General features: G+C 38.9%; 1 protein-coding gene across 3 annotated transcripts in view; it reads left to right on the top strand.

Annotated features, from left to right (window-relative positions):
* Positions 1-17,336, top strand: part of MBD5 (methyl-CpG binding domain protein 5) — a 172,112-nt gene that overhangs the window by 88,508 nt on the left and 66,268 nt on the right. For all 3 annotated transcript variants that reach the window (XR_013960654.1, XM_080669309.1, XM_080669308.1), the window contains exon 2: positions 10,010-10,183. The gene's annotated coding sequence lies outside the window, so the exon portion shown is untranslated. The remainder of the gene's footprint in view (positions 1-10,009; positions 10,184-17,336) is intronic.

Here is a 17,336-nt window from a genome sequence, read left to right as displayed (position 1 = left end):
TGCTTAATTTCTGACTGGTCCTTTTCCATTTTTTTGGCATTCTCATTAAGATCTTTAAATGTCTCACTAAGTTCCTCAGAGGTTTTTAGCAGATTCTTGAGTAACCTTATAAATGTGGTTTTGAACTCTATGTCAGTAGTTTGCTTTCCTCCATTTCTTTCATTCGTGACATGTTTCTTTGTCTCCGCATTCTGGCTGCTTCCCTGTGTTGATGGAGTGGCTTTGTGTGGTAGGTAATCTATAGGGCCCAGTGGTTCAGCCTCCCCAATCACCTGAGGTGGATACTCTTGGTGCACCCCTTTGTAGGCTGAGTGCAGTCTTGTTGTAGTTAAGCCTTGATTGCTGTTGGTATACTGGGAGGAATTTACCTCCAGGCCAATTGGCTGTGAGGACCCGCTGTGCCTATAATGGAAGAACTGCTGCGCTGGAGACACCCTTATGGGGCAGGACTTGTTTCAGTGGGGCTTTGGTGCTCACTGAGTCTGCTTCTTGAATGTGTCACATCATAATTAAAATGCCAAGGGCAAAAGACAAAGAGAGAATCTTGAAAGCAGCAAGAGAAAAACAGTTAGTTACCTACAAGGGAGTACCCATACAACTGTCAGCTGATTTCTCAATAGAAACTATGCAGGCCCTAACCGGTTTGGCTCAGTGGATAGAGCGTCAGCCTGCGGACTCAAGGGTCCCAGGTTCGATTCCGGTCAAGGGCATGGACCTTGGTTGCGGGCACATACCCAGTGGGGAGTGTGCAGGAGGCAGCTGATCGATGTTTCTCTCTCATCGATGTTTCTAACTCTCTATTCCTCTCCATTCCTCTCTGTAAAAAATCAATAAAATATATTTTAAAAAAAGAAAAAAGAAAAAAGAAACTATGCAGGCCAGAGGGAGTGGCAAGAAATATTCAAAGTGATGAACAGCAAGAACCTACAACCAAGATTACTCTACCCAGCAAAGCTATCATTTAGAATTTATGGTCAGATAAAGAGCTTCAAAGACAAGAAAAAGCTAAAGGAGTTCAGCACTAGCAAACCAGGATTATATAAAATGCTGAAGGGTATTCTTTAAGAAGAGGACTAAGAAGAAAAAGGTAAAGATAAAAAGTATGAACAACAAATACATATCTATCAACAAGTGAATCTAAAAATCAAGTGAATAAAAAATCTGATGAACAGAATAAACTGATGAATATAATAGAGTCAGGGGCATAGAAAGGGAGGGGACTGACAATTCTCGGGAAAGCGGGTGTGAGGGGTGCTGGAAGAGACTGGACAAAAATCTTATACCTATGGATGAAGACAGTGGCGGGGGTTAAGGGCATGGGGTGGGGTGGGGAATCAGGTGGAGGGGAGCTATGGGGGGAAAAAAGAGGAACATGTAATAATCTGAACAATAAAGATTCATTTAAAAAAATAGTTCTATAAAGGTTTATATTTAGTGTTCTGGGCCTTTTTTTTAATAAAATATTAAAATCTATGTTTCCCTGGCTCAGTAGCTCAGTTGATTGTAGTGTTGTCCCATACCTCAAAAGGTTGTGGGTTCTATCCCCCAATCTGGGTGCATACAGGAGGCAACAGATCAATGTTGCTCTCGCTCTCCCTTCCTCTCTCTGTATAAATCAGTAAACATATCCTTGGGTGAGGATTTTAAAACTCTATATTAATGAGCATAGAAAAACAGTATTTAACTGAAGTAACTGGACACCTTTATGTTATGTGTTAAAAATGATGCCCGAGACAGGGCTTTAAAGTAAATATTCAGCTTGTGTGGATTGCCAAAAATAAATATAATCATCTTCTTTCTAATAACATAATTGCTTCATGCCACTTAAGTGAAGCTCCCGAGTAGTTTCCTAAAGTATTGCACAGGTTTTGAGGGGACATTGCATGTATTACTTGTTTTTGAACACCTAAATGCATAGTAGGTACTCAGTACGTGTTTGTGTGAACTAACATGTAATTTTAGTCTCTGAAGATTAAGATACTTATCTTTCTCTGACTGGCTCATTTCACTCAGCACAATACTCTCCAGGTCCATCCATGCTATCGCAAGTGGTAAGAGTTCTTGCTTTTTTATTGCTACATAGTATTTCATTGTGTAAATGTAGCATAATTTTATTATCCACGCATCTGCTAATGGGCACTTAGGCTGTTTCCAAATCTTAGCTATTGTAAATTGTGCTGCTATGAACATAGGGGTGCATATATTCTTTCTGATGAGTGTTTCCAGTTTCTTAGGATATATTTCTAGAAGAGGGATTCCTGGGTCAAATGTAAGTTCCATTTTTAATTTTTTGAGGAAAATCCATACTGTTTTCCACTTGGGCTGCATCAATCTGCGTTCCCACCAGCAGTGTACTCGGGTTCTTTTTTCTCCACAACCTCACCAACACTTGTCGTTTATTGTTTTGTTGTTGGTAGCCATTCTGACAGGTGTGAGGTGATATCTCATGCTCATTTTGATTTGCATCTCTCAGATGATTAATGACTTTGAGCATTTTTTCATATTTCTCTTGGTTTTCTGTATGTCCACTTTGGAGAAGTGTCTATTTAGGTCCTTTATCCATTTTTTAAATTGGATTGTTTGTTGCCACAACCTTCGTGGCGGGGTTCGGGATCTGAAGGAGGGGCTGACGCCCAAATGAAAATACTATACAAGTAATATGAATTTAGAAGGCATTGGGGGCCAGATGGAGGAACCTCTTTCTTGAAGAGACACACTGACCTTTGGCCAGTCTGCTTTATTTACTTAAATTCACATTTTCCCTTTAGCAATGCATACAGGCATATCAAAGGTAAAGTTTGGTAAAAGTAAAAGGATTATCAGGTTAGGGAATTTGCCTTTAGCCACCACTATCTCAACAGATAAGGTGCTTAGCCTCAGCCTTGCTAATACCCAAGGTCCATCAGCCTTCCGCATTCCTTGGTGCACTAACAGTACTGGCAAGCAGTGGTTTCCTGCATCTCCCCCTTTTTGTTTTAATAAATCTTGAAAAGGGTGTGCCATCTGTAGGGCTTGAGTTCTTTTAAGACTCTTCATTACACATCTGCAGACTAGAAATCCCATATAATAAAAGGCAAATATGCAAATTGACCAAATGGTGGAATGACCAGTCGCTATGACATACACTGACCACTAGGGGGTAGACGCTCAATGCAGGAGATGTCCCCTGGTAGTCACTCCCCACAGCGTGAGTGCTGCTCAGCCAGAAGCTGGGCTCATGGCTGGAGAGAGCAGTGGCAGTGGCGGGATCCTCTCACACCTCAGCTGCAGTCAGACATCCCCCGAGGGCTCCTGGACTGCAAGAGGGTGCAGGCCAGGCTGAGAGACATCACCCCCCACCTCCGAGTGTGCGAATTCCGTGCACCGGGCCTCTAGTAAACATATATGAACAAGAATGAGACAGACAATAATGGTTATGCTAAGAGGCACATGTAGGGAGATCCAATGAAAAGGATTGAGTTCTTTCACGTCCTTTTTAAATTGCTGCCAGGCATCTAAGGAAGTAGTTTGTAGTAGGCTCCTTTCTGTGCCATCAGTTCTTTATGGGTCCCCTTCTCAATCACTGTCCCCTGACAGCAATGATATTCGAGTTCTGGATGGTGGACAAACAGTGGGCAATGACAATGTAGGTCCGACCTTCTCTGGCTTTGTCCAGGGCAACCTGCACCATCCCACAACTTGTGACTGCTAGCATGGCAAGGCTTCTTTACCATCCCCCAGGTCATCTCTGGACTGTTTCTCGTCTGTCTCATTCTCCTCCGATCCCTTATCTTCAACATGTTGCTTGGGGCTACTGCTATCTGTGGCTGGAGTAGCCGATTGTCTGCAGCCACAGGTACAGGGTGATGCTGCAGGTGCAAGGTCCTTATTAGTCTGGTCAGTTCCTCTCTCGGATCCATGTTGAAGTTTAATGTTCTTTACAGGAATCACACAGGTTTGGAGGAGTTTTCTGGAAATACAAAGTATATCCTTGACCAAAGGTTAACCAAGGGTCGGGATCCTTCCATAAACCAGACTCAGGATCTTTCCATTTAACCAAACCATTTTCCTATGGTTTATTCTGGCACCAGTGTAATTCCATAAGTGTCTTGCCATCAGCATTACAAGTGAAAAAATTTAAATTAAGGCTTGATGTAGTTTACCTACAGGAGATTTCTCTAGCATCACTATTTCCCCCTTTTTTTTTTTCAAGTTGGGATTTTAGCAGCTGATGTTGGCATTCTATAACTGCCTGTCCTTGGGAATTGTGTTCCCACAATGTGCCTGTTGTAATAAAGTATGCATTTCCTTTTGTTAAAGGACCAGGCAGGGTAGTATGAGCCCTGATATGAGTAATATAAAAGGGATATTGTCTTTGCTGTACAATTTGCTGTATCTGTTTAAATTGTATAAATAGACTTTGCTCACTAAGCCATTTTAATCGAGCAGTCTCAATTCTGTTTACCAGGCCAGCAACATAGGCAGAATCAGAAATAATATTAAGAGGCTCTTGGAAATTCTGTAGTGCAGCCTTGATAGCTTCTAATTCAATCCTTAGTATAGAAGTGTGACTAGTCTGGATGACTCGGTCTGAATCCCTTGCATGATAAGCAGCTTTACAATTAGATGAACCATCAGTAAAAACAGTTAATGCTCTAGGAATAGGTTCCTGCCTAGTATTTTTTGGTATAATAATAAGGGTGTCATATGAAAATTGTAGTAATTTGTTTTCTAGTAGGTGACAACTAAGTTTCCCTGAATATTCACTTAATCCAATTTGGCAATTTAAATTAGTTTGAAATAAGGTTTGTTTTTTAACTTCATTTGTCCTTGGGTGTGGACAGCAAATGACACCAATTGGATTTCTGCTATCAGTCTCTTAGTAAGCTTATAAAATAGTTTATTAAATTCCTAAATTATACCACCAACATTATTGGCTCATACAGCTTTAATAAAAAGCACAACTGATATTGGAAAGCATACAACTTAAGCTGCAGAGGTAAGCATTCATCTGATTTCAAATGGAAATGCTGCTTTCATTAATTATGTGATTTAAGTGGGGGTCAGTTAAAAGAGTGTTCTCTGTAAGTTCAAATCAGGACACATTCTTTAAGTAAATAAAGGCAAAATTACTGAAAAGTTGCTCTGTATCTGGCAGATGTCATTTTGAAAAAATAACTACATTGGAGGGAAATTGCATTTATAAGTTAAGATACCTATAGACCAGCAATGCTTATGTTAAAAATGTCATGGATCCATGATAGCAAAGCTGTTTTAGCTTTTGTGCTAAAACATTCATCCTATGCTAGGAAGATTGACATGTTTTTTAAAACTCTATTCATGATACTCCCTAATACAGGTTCTCCACTTCAATCTGATCAGACTCTTCTCTGTCCCATGGTGTCTTATCTCAGTAACTGTATTAATTGAGTTGAAAAACATTGAAGTCATCTTCATAAAGACTCGCTTTTCTAGCTTATGTAGAAATGATAGAATCAAAAGGACCAGACGAACATCCATCTCAGAGAGGTTCTTCAGAGTTTTCCAAATGTTGGACACAAATTTAAAATTTAAAAATGTATTATTTTAACACTGTAGTAAAAATAACATGCACACCCTAATGTTTTATACCACATAGTAACATATTAATATACCATGAAGCAAAAGTAAACTTAGCTGCTAGTTTGTATTTTTATGGACTGCTGACTAAAGCTTTGCTACCGATTTTTATGGAGATATTTGAACGTTTTATGAGTATGCATTTTTATATTTATGTTTTTAGCTGGGCTTTTAAAAAACTTGAGTCCATTGTCCTAGCCAGTTTGATTCAGTAGATAGAGCGTCATCCTGCAGACTGAAGGGCTCCAGGTTCAATTCCAGTCAAGGGCACATACCTCAGTTGCAGGCTTGATCGCTGGCCCTGGTTGGGGCTCCTGTGGGAGGCAACCAATTGATGTGTCTCTCTCACATTGATGTTTCTCTCTCTCTCTCTCTCTCTCCCCCTCCCTTCCACTCTCTCTAAAAATCAATGGAAAATGTCCTCAGCTGAAGATTAACAACAACAACAACAAAAACTTGAGTCCATTATTATATATCCAAATCAAATTATACAAGCCAGAGCCGGGCTGTAGCATGTGTGTGCTCCGATGAATAAACACAAACAAGATGCAGGAGCAGCGTCCTGCACGCACCCGTATCTCTCCTTCCCAGTCTTGCAATGGCAAGTTAATGTGATAAATTTATATTAGAAAAAGTTTTCTTGCTTAATTTCAGTTTCGGTTAGTTCTTGCCCATATAAAATAAAATTTTATATTCATGACCAAAAACATGAGTAATAATTAGATATAATCACTCAGTATGGAAACAAGATTTTTTTTTTTATTCTTCCTCAAGCTTCTGGCCTATTTTAATAGCAAAGATCTTAATATTGCCCAAACCAAATTAGCTATTTTTAAAAGTTGCCATTTTCAATAGCTTTTCTAGTATTGAGAATTGTCTGAATATTATAAAGCCAAAATGAAGTACAGAAATTTGTTGATGATGATTTAAAATTGCAGCTATTACCCATGTCCCTTGATTTCATATTTTTATTAGTCAATCGCTTGTTGTTTTCATTAATGGATTTTTATAAGTAGCATTATAATTCGGTCTTTATAAAATGAGTTATTACTAACAAATCTATTTTTCTGTTGTATATAATGGAGATTCTATTTCAAGTTTATTAGACAAGAGATCTACAATTAAATAATATGAAAACCACTGATCTGGCCCAATCCATTAGTTTTACAAATTGAAAATAAAGGTCAGTTTAACTGTCTTGCTAAAAGTTATACAGCTAGAAAATTGCAGTTGCCAAACTTCCTAATACTTAGTTCACTGTTCTCTCTATTATTTGTTACCTCATCTCTGAGTTCCTATGGTATACTTTGTGTCATTCCATTTAGCTTTTAATGACATGGTTTGTATACATCATTTATTTATTCAACAAGAAATTTTCTGGGTGCCAAGCACTCTTGTAGGCACTAGATACCATCTCTGAATCTAAAAATTGTGCTGAAAATAAAATAAGAAACTTGATTCTATTTAATTTTGATTGAATGCACACCTGCAATTAGCCATATGTATCCCTGGGTGATTTTAATATTTTACTAACAAGAGCTTTTCTATTTATGGTTATGTTTTAGGGGAGTAGGAACGTTCTTTAGTATTTTGAAAGGTGAGAAAAACAAGTAATTCAACTTAAAGCACTCTGCATACCATGAGCCTGTTAATGTGTTTGGCAACCACAAGCACAAAGATATATGAAATAAGGAATGTGTGTGGTAGATGCTGTTACCTTTATGTAAACAGCACTGTAGAATGAGAGAGGAATGAACAAGCAACTATAAGCAGGGGACTAGAGGGAGCTTCACGGAGGAGCTGGCCCTGGGGATTAGTTAAGGACCGGTAAGTTGTTTTAAGAAAGTGGGAGGAATTCTTCAAAGCCCAGGAAACAACACATGTATAGGCATAGAGATGTGAGTGGTTCTAGCATTTCCAAGAAAGTTTAACTCAGCAAGTTGCTAACTAGGGTGTCTTAGGAGGAGTGATGAGTAAACGTTTGTATGTACCATTAGATGATTGAAGAATGGAAGTAAGGAACTGTCTGAACTTCTTATTCTGTACCCTAGGTATTCCTCGTGCTTCTACCTATTTCTGCCCCTAAATGTTAAGGTCTTTGAGAACACTGATGTATTTGACCTTCCCAACCTCATGGTGATGTGTGCAGTGCTGAGCATGGCCAGGGCTTAGGGTGTGCTTGCTCACTATGTGTTCCCTTCATTCACTCACAAATATTTTTGGCTGCATCATGTGTAAGGCTCTGTACTTTGTGCTATTAGAAATAAAAACTTGTGATACAAAACAAAATAGATTTTTGTCTCTTATGATGACTAATAAGTCCATGTAGTCACAGAGTTTATATTTTTGTCAGAAGAGACAGGCCGTAATAAACAGTAAAATATCTATACTAATAATAGAAGAATATGCAAATTGTCCAGGATGCCATCACAGTAACGACCAAACAGCAGGCTGGTAGGCTGCTTGGGCGACAAGGCTGGCAGGGGGGTTAGTGAGGGACCACCAAACGACTGAACAGCAGGGGAGACCAGGCCGGTGGGGGGGGGGGCAGTAAGGGGCAACCAGGCTGTCGGGGGGGGGGCAGTTAGGGGTGATCAGGCTGGCAGGGGGGCAGTTAGGGGCGATCAGGCAGGCAGGCAGGTGAGCAGTTAGGAGCCAGCGGTCCCAGATTGTGAGAGGGATCCCTGGGATCGGGCCTAAACTCGCAGTCAGACATCCCCTGAGAGGTCCCAGATTGGAGAGGGTTAAGGCTGGGCTGAGGGCCCCCCACCATGCATGAATTTCATGTACCAGGCCTCTAGTGTAATATGTTAGTGATACATACTAAGGGGAAATAATAAAGCAGAAAAGGGCTATATAAATTATCAGAGAGGAAAAGAGATGGCCAGTCTACTTATTTTCTGTTGCCTCAGTTTCCTTAACTCTAGAAAAGAAAAAAATAATAGTACTTCTACAGTTGCAACAGGGATTAAATGAGTTAATGACTGTAGAAAGTGTTCATCACGTTTCCAGAAGATGGTAAGATAAATGTCAGCTACTATTATTCACATACTTGGCTAAAATAACTTTAGCACAATAATCATCCTATTTTCATCACTTATGAACTTCTTTTATTAAGGGACATACCTCCAAACAGTTATGAACTACTCTACAGACTAAGACTCCTCATCCATATCTTACTCCTTTTAGCTTCTGCTTCCAATGCATTTACTTCTAATATTTGTTATTGAAATGAATCATTGTTTTTTATAACATTCTAGAAAACAATATTTGATTATCCAGATGTCAGGCCATCATTCTGTTTCAGGCATTAGGCCCGCATCCATATCTGTCTGTGGAAAATATTCATTAATGCTTCATGACTTATCACATCTCAAGGTTAAAAGTTCTGACAAAAATGAGACCTTTATGCTTGCTTACTAGCTAAAAATGAGTACAATATTGGAGTTGTTATTACCAGACAGAATGTAAAGTCTTCCAACATTAATGTTTTGGAGTTTAGACCACTTGCATGGATTAGGTAAAAGGTTCAGGTCTCTTACTCACCTTTCTTTTCCTTTCTAACCTCTGTGCATCCTTACATGTATGCCGACCCCCTAACCTGCCACCCTTTATCTGATTCCCAAAATCCAGACTAGCTCAAGAAATTAATTTACAAGCCAGATGACCTGTTTGTTTGTTTTCACTGAGTGAAATACATATTTGTGGTATCCAAGTCACTAACTTAATGATATCAAAGCATCTAGGAAATCCAACAAATATTCAAAAGGTTGTTCAATGACCTTAGAAACAGAACAAGATGAGTTAGACTGTCACAAGGATTATTTTACCCAGACTGAGGAGGAGCTTGTCAGTGTCTCCCTGATGGCTAACTAGAGATAATAGAGTAAGGGGTAGCAAGGTCTCAAGCACACTTTTGAAAGCCCTTACCAATTTTTTATTTGCTAAAAGAAAATAATTTTAAAAGTCAGAAAATAAAACAGTGACATTTTCTAACTCTTAATAATGGTGACGTGCAATTTGGTTCCTTAATTCTTTGATCCCAAGATGAGTTCCTAAGTTAATGATAATGTGGTATTGCTCATGATGGTGATAAGAAAAAAGGAAAAATAGAGGATTGAAGTTGGACAACAGTTTTCTGTCCCCTTTACTTCTTCTAATTCAAGAATCATCACTGTCCCAGGGCCAACTCGGTTTCATTAAGAAAGTTAAAGTGTGCTTGTGGTTTTAGCTGGCTTTCTCCAACACTACTAGTTATGCCTGATGATCCACTAGTTCATCCTTACCCTTGTGAAGAAACTATGACGTGAAGGTTAAGTGGACATTAAAAAAAATAATAATAAGTTAATACCTCTTGTCAAGGGCTAAAGTGAGTCTTTCAAGCCTTACCTCAAGGTCCTTTCTGTTCCAGAGATTGGAAACCCAAGTGCCTACAGAGGCCAGTCTGGTGGGAATGAAGCAGGAAGCCACAGCAGTGACCTGGAGAGCCAACTTCTTTCTGAAGAAGCAGCCGCTGCTCTGGTCCAGATAATTGTTGCCAGGCAGGAATGTTAACCTAGTGATGCCACTTTGACCAGTTTATCAGGTAAAGCAGGAAATGCAAGTTTTCATGTAAAATTTTTAAAATTTAAATATTTTCAACTAATTTGCCATTATTATTATTATTATTATTATTCTCAAACTGTGTACAAGCCAAATACTTCTGCAGATGGGATTTGGCCCAGAGTCCTCCTGTTTGTAGCTTGGTCCTATATTTTGCTTACCTATTTGTTGAATTGAAGACTTTATTTTCTATAGCTTTTGCTTTTCTTCAGCATGTGCTCTAAACATATTGTGCTTGGTTCTGTGATATTGAAACTCCTATCCTCTCCAACCTGAGTAGTTTGTGCATACGTTGTCTTTGGCTGCTGTGTTTCCTCTGCCACTCTCAGCATTCCAGTGAGCAGTGGATGCTAAATGGAGTCTCCTTGAGACACATTGTTATGACACCACTAAACATCTGCAGGTTTACTGCTCACTCATTTTGGTACTGACGGGTAAGTGACATAAACACAGTAAAAGATCATTTATTTCCCGGGGCTTAGAGATTGTATGCTTTGGGCTCCTCTTTCCAGAATCCACACATAAATGATCTTCCTCCTCTTACTTCTTGAGAACCTGATTTATCAGACAATTTATTAGACTTTAGTTATCTTTTATATTTGATTATGTTTGCTGGAGACATTGATTGGGCCTAAGTGTTCCTAGGTATTTATACACATTTAGAGACAATGTCTTTGGGTGGGTTTCTTCAATGGCTAAGGAGTCTTCTTCTTTTCACTTTAGGAGTAAACTGATTTTCAAGGTTATGGGTGGGTTTGGGGGGGAGGGGATACTGTTACTTTATACAGAACTGTTTACTGTAAGTAGGAACTTGACATCCACTGCCAGGTGAATAAAAAAATGCTACACATTTTTATAGTAAGAGTATATAAATATTAGTTGTTTCATTATATTATACAACCCCACATGGGCATAATTCATAATTGTTTCATTCTTAATACAATTTGGGGAAAAAACAATATTGATGTACATCATTTTTCAGTAGTGATTTAACCTACATATATTGAGCTTCATCTTGGGTAGCCAAAATACCAGTAATGCATGATTAAGATGTAAAAAGTAACCCTAAAACTTGCTTAGTGTACTCTTAAATAGATTATGTAAATACAGGCAAGTATTTCTTCTAAATATTCCCTATGAGAAATTTTACTGTACTATAGAAAAGCAAAAACAGCAAATTATGCTGGTGACTAAAATATAGAAATAAATTATAAACCATTTTCCCTCAAACTTATGAGTTTATCAATTAATTTATACTTTAAAACTATTCTCTAAATGTTTTTTAAGGATATGTATTTTGGAGCTGGTGATAGTTCACTTTTTAGCTTTTAAGAAGGTAAAATGAATAGGAAGCATTTTGTATATATGCATACAGACCCTCACTTTTCACTTCCTTATATTGTTAAAGATAAAAGGGGAGGCTTTAACTTGAAGTTAACTGTCTCAATTGTTTTTTTCTTTGCAGTCATGTAGAATGTCAATGGCAAAGAGAAAGCTCAATTATAAGTGGTAATATGGGTGGATTACTGGATATTATATGAGGGAACCCAAGTTAGATTTGGAAAGCCAAATTATGACTAGGGCAACCTGGAAGGCCTCTCTGAGGAAGTGACATTTAAACTGAGACACGTAGGTGTTGGATTAGGGAAGATCAGCAGGGTCAGGATGGGAGACAGTAACCTAAGCAGAAAAGATGAGTGACACCCTGGGGCATTTTAGAACCAATCAAAGGGATAGTCTTAATATTTTTCTCTAGTATTTAGATTTTTCGGGTTCATGGGTATTCTTTTTGACCATATCTTTTTTCTCTACTTGGCTAAAACAGAAAGAGCAGTGATAGTGTAATACGAGGTGCAAAGCCTGTAACTGTTTCATAAAAGTTTCCATAATGCTTTTAAGGATCTGAAAGATATTAATTAGCTGGTCTATAGATACAACATTTAATTTTTTGGAATTAATATTTTTTCCAATTATAGAGCCAATACATTTTTGTTATAGAAAATGTTGAAACTACTGAAAAACAATGAAAATATAGAAATGTTCCTACTACCCAGAGACCACTGCTGGGAGGATAGTGCTGTTCCATTCCTAGATCTACATACAGAGTAGCATTTTGGTAAATGAAGGTTCCTAATTATAAATGCAACTTTGTAGTATGTTTTCAGCTGACAATATCATGGACCTTTCCTATGCTATTAAATTTTCTGTAACATGATTTTAATAGCTATGTATAAATAACTAGAGGCCCGGTGCATGCAAATTTATGCACTGGAGGGGGGAGGTCCCTCAGCCTGGCCTGCCCCCTCTCACAGTCCGGGAGCCCTCAGGGGCGGGAGGCAACCCAGTGATCAGGAGAAGGTGACGCCCCATCACACCTCTGCTGCTACCACTGCCAGCAGCTCAAGCCTCGGCTGGCCCTGGTTACCTGAGCCTAGGGCAGCCCTGGGCAGCTGGGCAGCCACCATCCAAGGCTTGCCTGTGCCTCAGGCCAGCCCTGGGTGGCTGGGCAGCTGCCATCCGAGGCTTGCCTGCGCCTTGGGCTGGCCCTGGGTGGCTAGGGAGCTGAGGGGACTGGGGGACTCCAGAGGCAGGCATGTGGAGCAGTCAGGCCCGGCTGGGGGTGGACCCGGCCTTCCCACACACCTGCTGCCTTGGCAGGGCTGAGGGGACTGGGCACCTCCATCTTGTGGCTGTGGGCACCACCATCTTTGAGGGAGTGGCAGTCAATTAGCATATTCCCTCCTTATTGGTTGTGGACACTGCCATCTTTGAGGGCGGGGCAGTCAGTTAGCATATTCCCTCCTTATTGGCCGTGGGTACTGCCATCTTTGTGATGGCGTGAGGGTCAATTAGTATATTCCCTCTTTATTAGATAGGATAATAGTTTGGATATTTGTGATGAGGTAGGCACTTATTTAAGATTTTTATTGCATCCCCAGATCAATTCTATCCTATTTAATAAAGAGGGAATATGCTAAGTGACCCTCACACTGTCGCAAAGACGGCGGCGCCCACAGCCTATAAGGAGGAAATATGCTAATTGACTGCCCCGCCCTCAAAGATGGTGGCACCCACAGCCAATAAGGAGGGAATATGCTGACTGCCCCACCCTCAAAGATGGCGGTGCCCACAGCCAATAACGAGGGAATATGCTAATTGACTGCCATGCCCTCAAAGATGCTGGCGCCCACAGCCAATAAGGAGGGAATATGCTAACTGACTGACCCGCCCTCAAAGATGGTGGTGCCCACAGCCAATAACGAGGGAATATGCTAATTGACTGCCATGCCCTCAAAGATGGTGGTGCCCACAGCCACAAGTCCTCTCAGCCCCCTAGCTGCCCAGGGCCAGCCCAAGGCACAGGCAAGCTCGGATGGCAGCTGCACAGCTGCCCAGGGCCACCTGAGTCTCAGGTAACCAGGGCCGGCCGAGGCTTGCACTGCCAGCAGTGGTAGCAGCAGAGGTGTGATGGGGCATCGCCTTCCCCTGATCACCGGGTCGTCTCCCACCCCAGAGGGCTCCCGGACTGTGAGAGGAGGCAGGCCAGGCTGAGGGACCCCCACTCCAGTGCATGAACTTTCATGTACCGGGCCTCTAGTAAGGCTATAGTCTCTATTCTATAGGGGAAGAACTTTTAAAGCTTACCCAGAGTCACAAGCTAATAAAGGGTAGAGCTACATAGCTTCTCAATACTGTAATTCATGTAAATAAAACCCTATTTTAGACTTTCAGTTTGTTTCCAGTATAGTTTTTGGCTATTTGATTCTGTGGATTGGCAGTCTAGTCTGGACTTAGCTCGGCCACTTTATCCCTCTTCCACATGGTGTTGGCTGGGCTCACATACATGTCTGGGGCCTCAGCTGGACTGGCTGACCACCTGGTGTGTGGTCCTCAAGGTGACTAGCTCAGGTTGGTCATGTGACAGTGACATTACAAGAAGCTGGAGTGGAAGATGCAAGGCCTTTTGAGGTTTAGTCTTAACTTCAATATTATCACATCCATCCTATTCCATTGGTCAAAGCAAATCATCAGGCCAGCCCAGATTCAAGGTGTAGAGTAATAAATCCCACTTGCTGATGGAAGGAGCTACAAAATATTTGTAGTCAGTGCAATATACTACACTCAGCATTTAGTTTTCTAAAGGCTTTTATGTGATTAGAACATGTAAGTTGCTGAACTTTGGTAGCAAGTAATGGCCTGATATAAATTATCCTCTTGACCATAGATGGCCATAGGCCAGCATGCTTGTTACCTTGACACGGAGGACTGGCCTAACTATCTGACTTTCCTAAACTCCCTAACCTTCAGAGTTTCTGAAAAAATGTACTCTTCCTACACGAGTGTGATCCCTCTGTACTGAAAGGGCAAGAGGATGTGGAACCAGAGAGCTTCAGTGATCAGGGCAGAGAAGATGTGCATAAGGAATCCTGATACATCCGCATAAAGCAAACATACATGTGCTGGGAGTCATTTGGAGTGAGTAAGGAGAGCCTGGCAGAGATTAGGTCTCTCACAAAGGATATATCCGAGAGGTGTGTTTTGGAAGAGGTGGCTGTGCAGTGAAGATAAGAACCAAATGGAAATAATAACCAGAGTGAAAGTGGGGCTGATCTATTGGAAGGTTTTTTAAAAACGAAAAGAAGATCTAACTGCAAGATAAGTGTGCTCATAAGTAAAAATGCATAGCTGGAATAAACAGGTGAAAGGTGAAACGGATGGTAAGGTTGGATGGAGGGAGCTGGCTAAATGCTAAGAAGGAGCCATTTGAATAATTGATATACAGGTGAAAGGTAATTGAAAAGGGGAAATGTCATTTAGGGTTACTGGAATGAGAATCATTCAACTAATAATGATAGATGATGAGTATACTAGTATACATTTATTACCCAGTCAAATGATAATTATGTTGTAGCCACTCAGACATTACTCTCCAAAATGCTAATGCTGATGTTATTTTTAATCCAATCACATCTTTGATGTGTGCGCATGTTTTGGCATTTAGGTATAGAGGTAGGTTTTATGTGCTCCTTGTTCGAAATTAGAGAACATGAAGTGTTTACTCTTGCAAATGTAGGAACGGAGTGGACTTCTTATTTAACTTTAAGTATTTCATGAACTAAGTGTATAATTATAGTATTATAAAGTATAATGATGATTTATATTTATACAACATTAAATATTGGTGTTTTATCTGATTTACATTTTAATAGAATTTATTCTTATCACATGATTCAAAAATCAATTCATTATTTTTACCATTAAGTTTGTCTTCCATTATTCAGAAGAATTTATTATATTTTATGTTATTCAGAAACACTTATGAATCTGCTTATTTTCATGATGTCATATTCTCTGATATTTAGTCTTCATGGTGTTTCGGGTATAATTTTTATAATTTACATCAACACTGCATAACGAGTTTATTCTTAGTTTGACAAGAATGTCAGCATTGAGAAAAAGGTCTATTGCACTAATTAAAATCATGCTTAATTTTTATATTGTTGCATTCATTTATTTTAGTGCTTCCTTCATTAATTCAAGTGTGTTATATATAGTCCACTTAATAAATAAAACTCTGATGCATAAAGTTAGCATATTAATTTTCTTAGAAGCTCTATTATACTTTTTCTACACTCAGAAATTATGAGATGATTAGGAACAAATCTAGAACAAAAAAATCATTTGTATATTTTTTCAAAATACATACTTACTGGCTTCTTTTAAAAACCTCTTTTTCATTTTAGACATGTGTTTTTAAAACTTTATAAGCCTACATGGTAGAAATCAGAGTAGAAAATTATGTTAACTAATTAGAATATGCATAATCTTCAGGAAGTCTTTAAGGCCAGGTACTACAGCTGGAACTGGGAATATAAGAAGTCCTAGAGAGAAAGATTCCTGCCCTGAGGGAGTTTTACTTTCCTTTGGGGAGAGATAGTCAATAAACAAACAAATAAATAACAAGAAAAATATCAGGAGGAGTCAGTGAATTAACAAAAGTGTGAGAGAGTACCTAGGGTTTACAGAATAGTCTCTGTAAAGAGGTGACATCTAATTAGAATTCTTCATGGTCAGAAAAAATGAAGGTAAAGAAATCAAGTCACTAAAATTCAGTTCACCAAAAGCCAATTCTCATAGACTAATTTACATATTGAAAGGAAGCAAGAAAATGAAAACAGTGGTAGAATTGTGACATATATTCACCTTAGAACACACACACACACACCACTTTTTAAATTTCATTATTATTACCACTAAAACTGTTTGTGAAGTCAATTTAAATTGTCATCATATAAGATCTTTCCTTTATCCAGCATATTAATGAGATGGAGGTACTTTTCATATCACAATATCGTTTCTGTTTAACTTGTGTCTGTTGGGCTTAAACAAGCCATATTAACATGGTGGGTCATAATGGAATCTTTAGGAGAGGTGAAGGGAAAATGTAGATATGTTGCTTTTTATGTTAAATTTATAAAAATTAGAAAAGAAGAGAAACTATGTTTTTATAATACAAACTACAAAAATAAAACTTGACTAAATCTTGAATGATGGGTTTATATGGAAGATAAACTTATCAAAATCTTGGAGACACAAAGAATAGATTTTAATATTTAGCAGAAGAGGGCATGTATGGGTGTCAAAAGTCTGAGAAATATTGCCTTAAGTGCTTTCCTAAAATTACCCTCCTGGCACATTCAGAAATTTATGAAGGGCCCTAAAATTATGCAATTCTTATTTTAACAAATAATTCTAAGTGAATTATCAAAATGGCCATAGATTTATGCACAGGAATATTTATATCAGATTTATTTGTAATTGTGAGAATTTAGGAGAAAAATCTATATAATTAAATAATTATATACAATTATCCAAGAAAATTCTATCCAGCATTTAAAAACCATATTTTAGAAAAATATTTAATGCCATAATAAAATGCTCAGGACAAAGTGGTAATTACTCAATGTTGAAAGCAAAAAGACACATTTATACATAGAAAAAAATTGGAATCAGTGCAACTACTTTGGAGAGTAATTTGGCAATGCCTGTGAAGTTGAAAATTTGCAGACCCTCCAACTGAACATTAATATGATTGATATATCCATAAATAAGTAGTTGTATAATCATATGATAAA

Source organism: Plecotus auritus (assembly GCF_963455305.1).
Source record: "Plecotus auritus genome assembly, chromosome: 5".
Lineage (NCBI taxonomy): Eukaryota > Metazoa > Chordata > Mammalia > Chiroptera > Vespertilionidae > Plecotus > Plecotus auritus.
The sequence above is the reverse complement of the archived record's forward strand: the minus strand, read 5'-3'. Positions and strand labels throughout refer to the sequence as shown.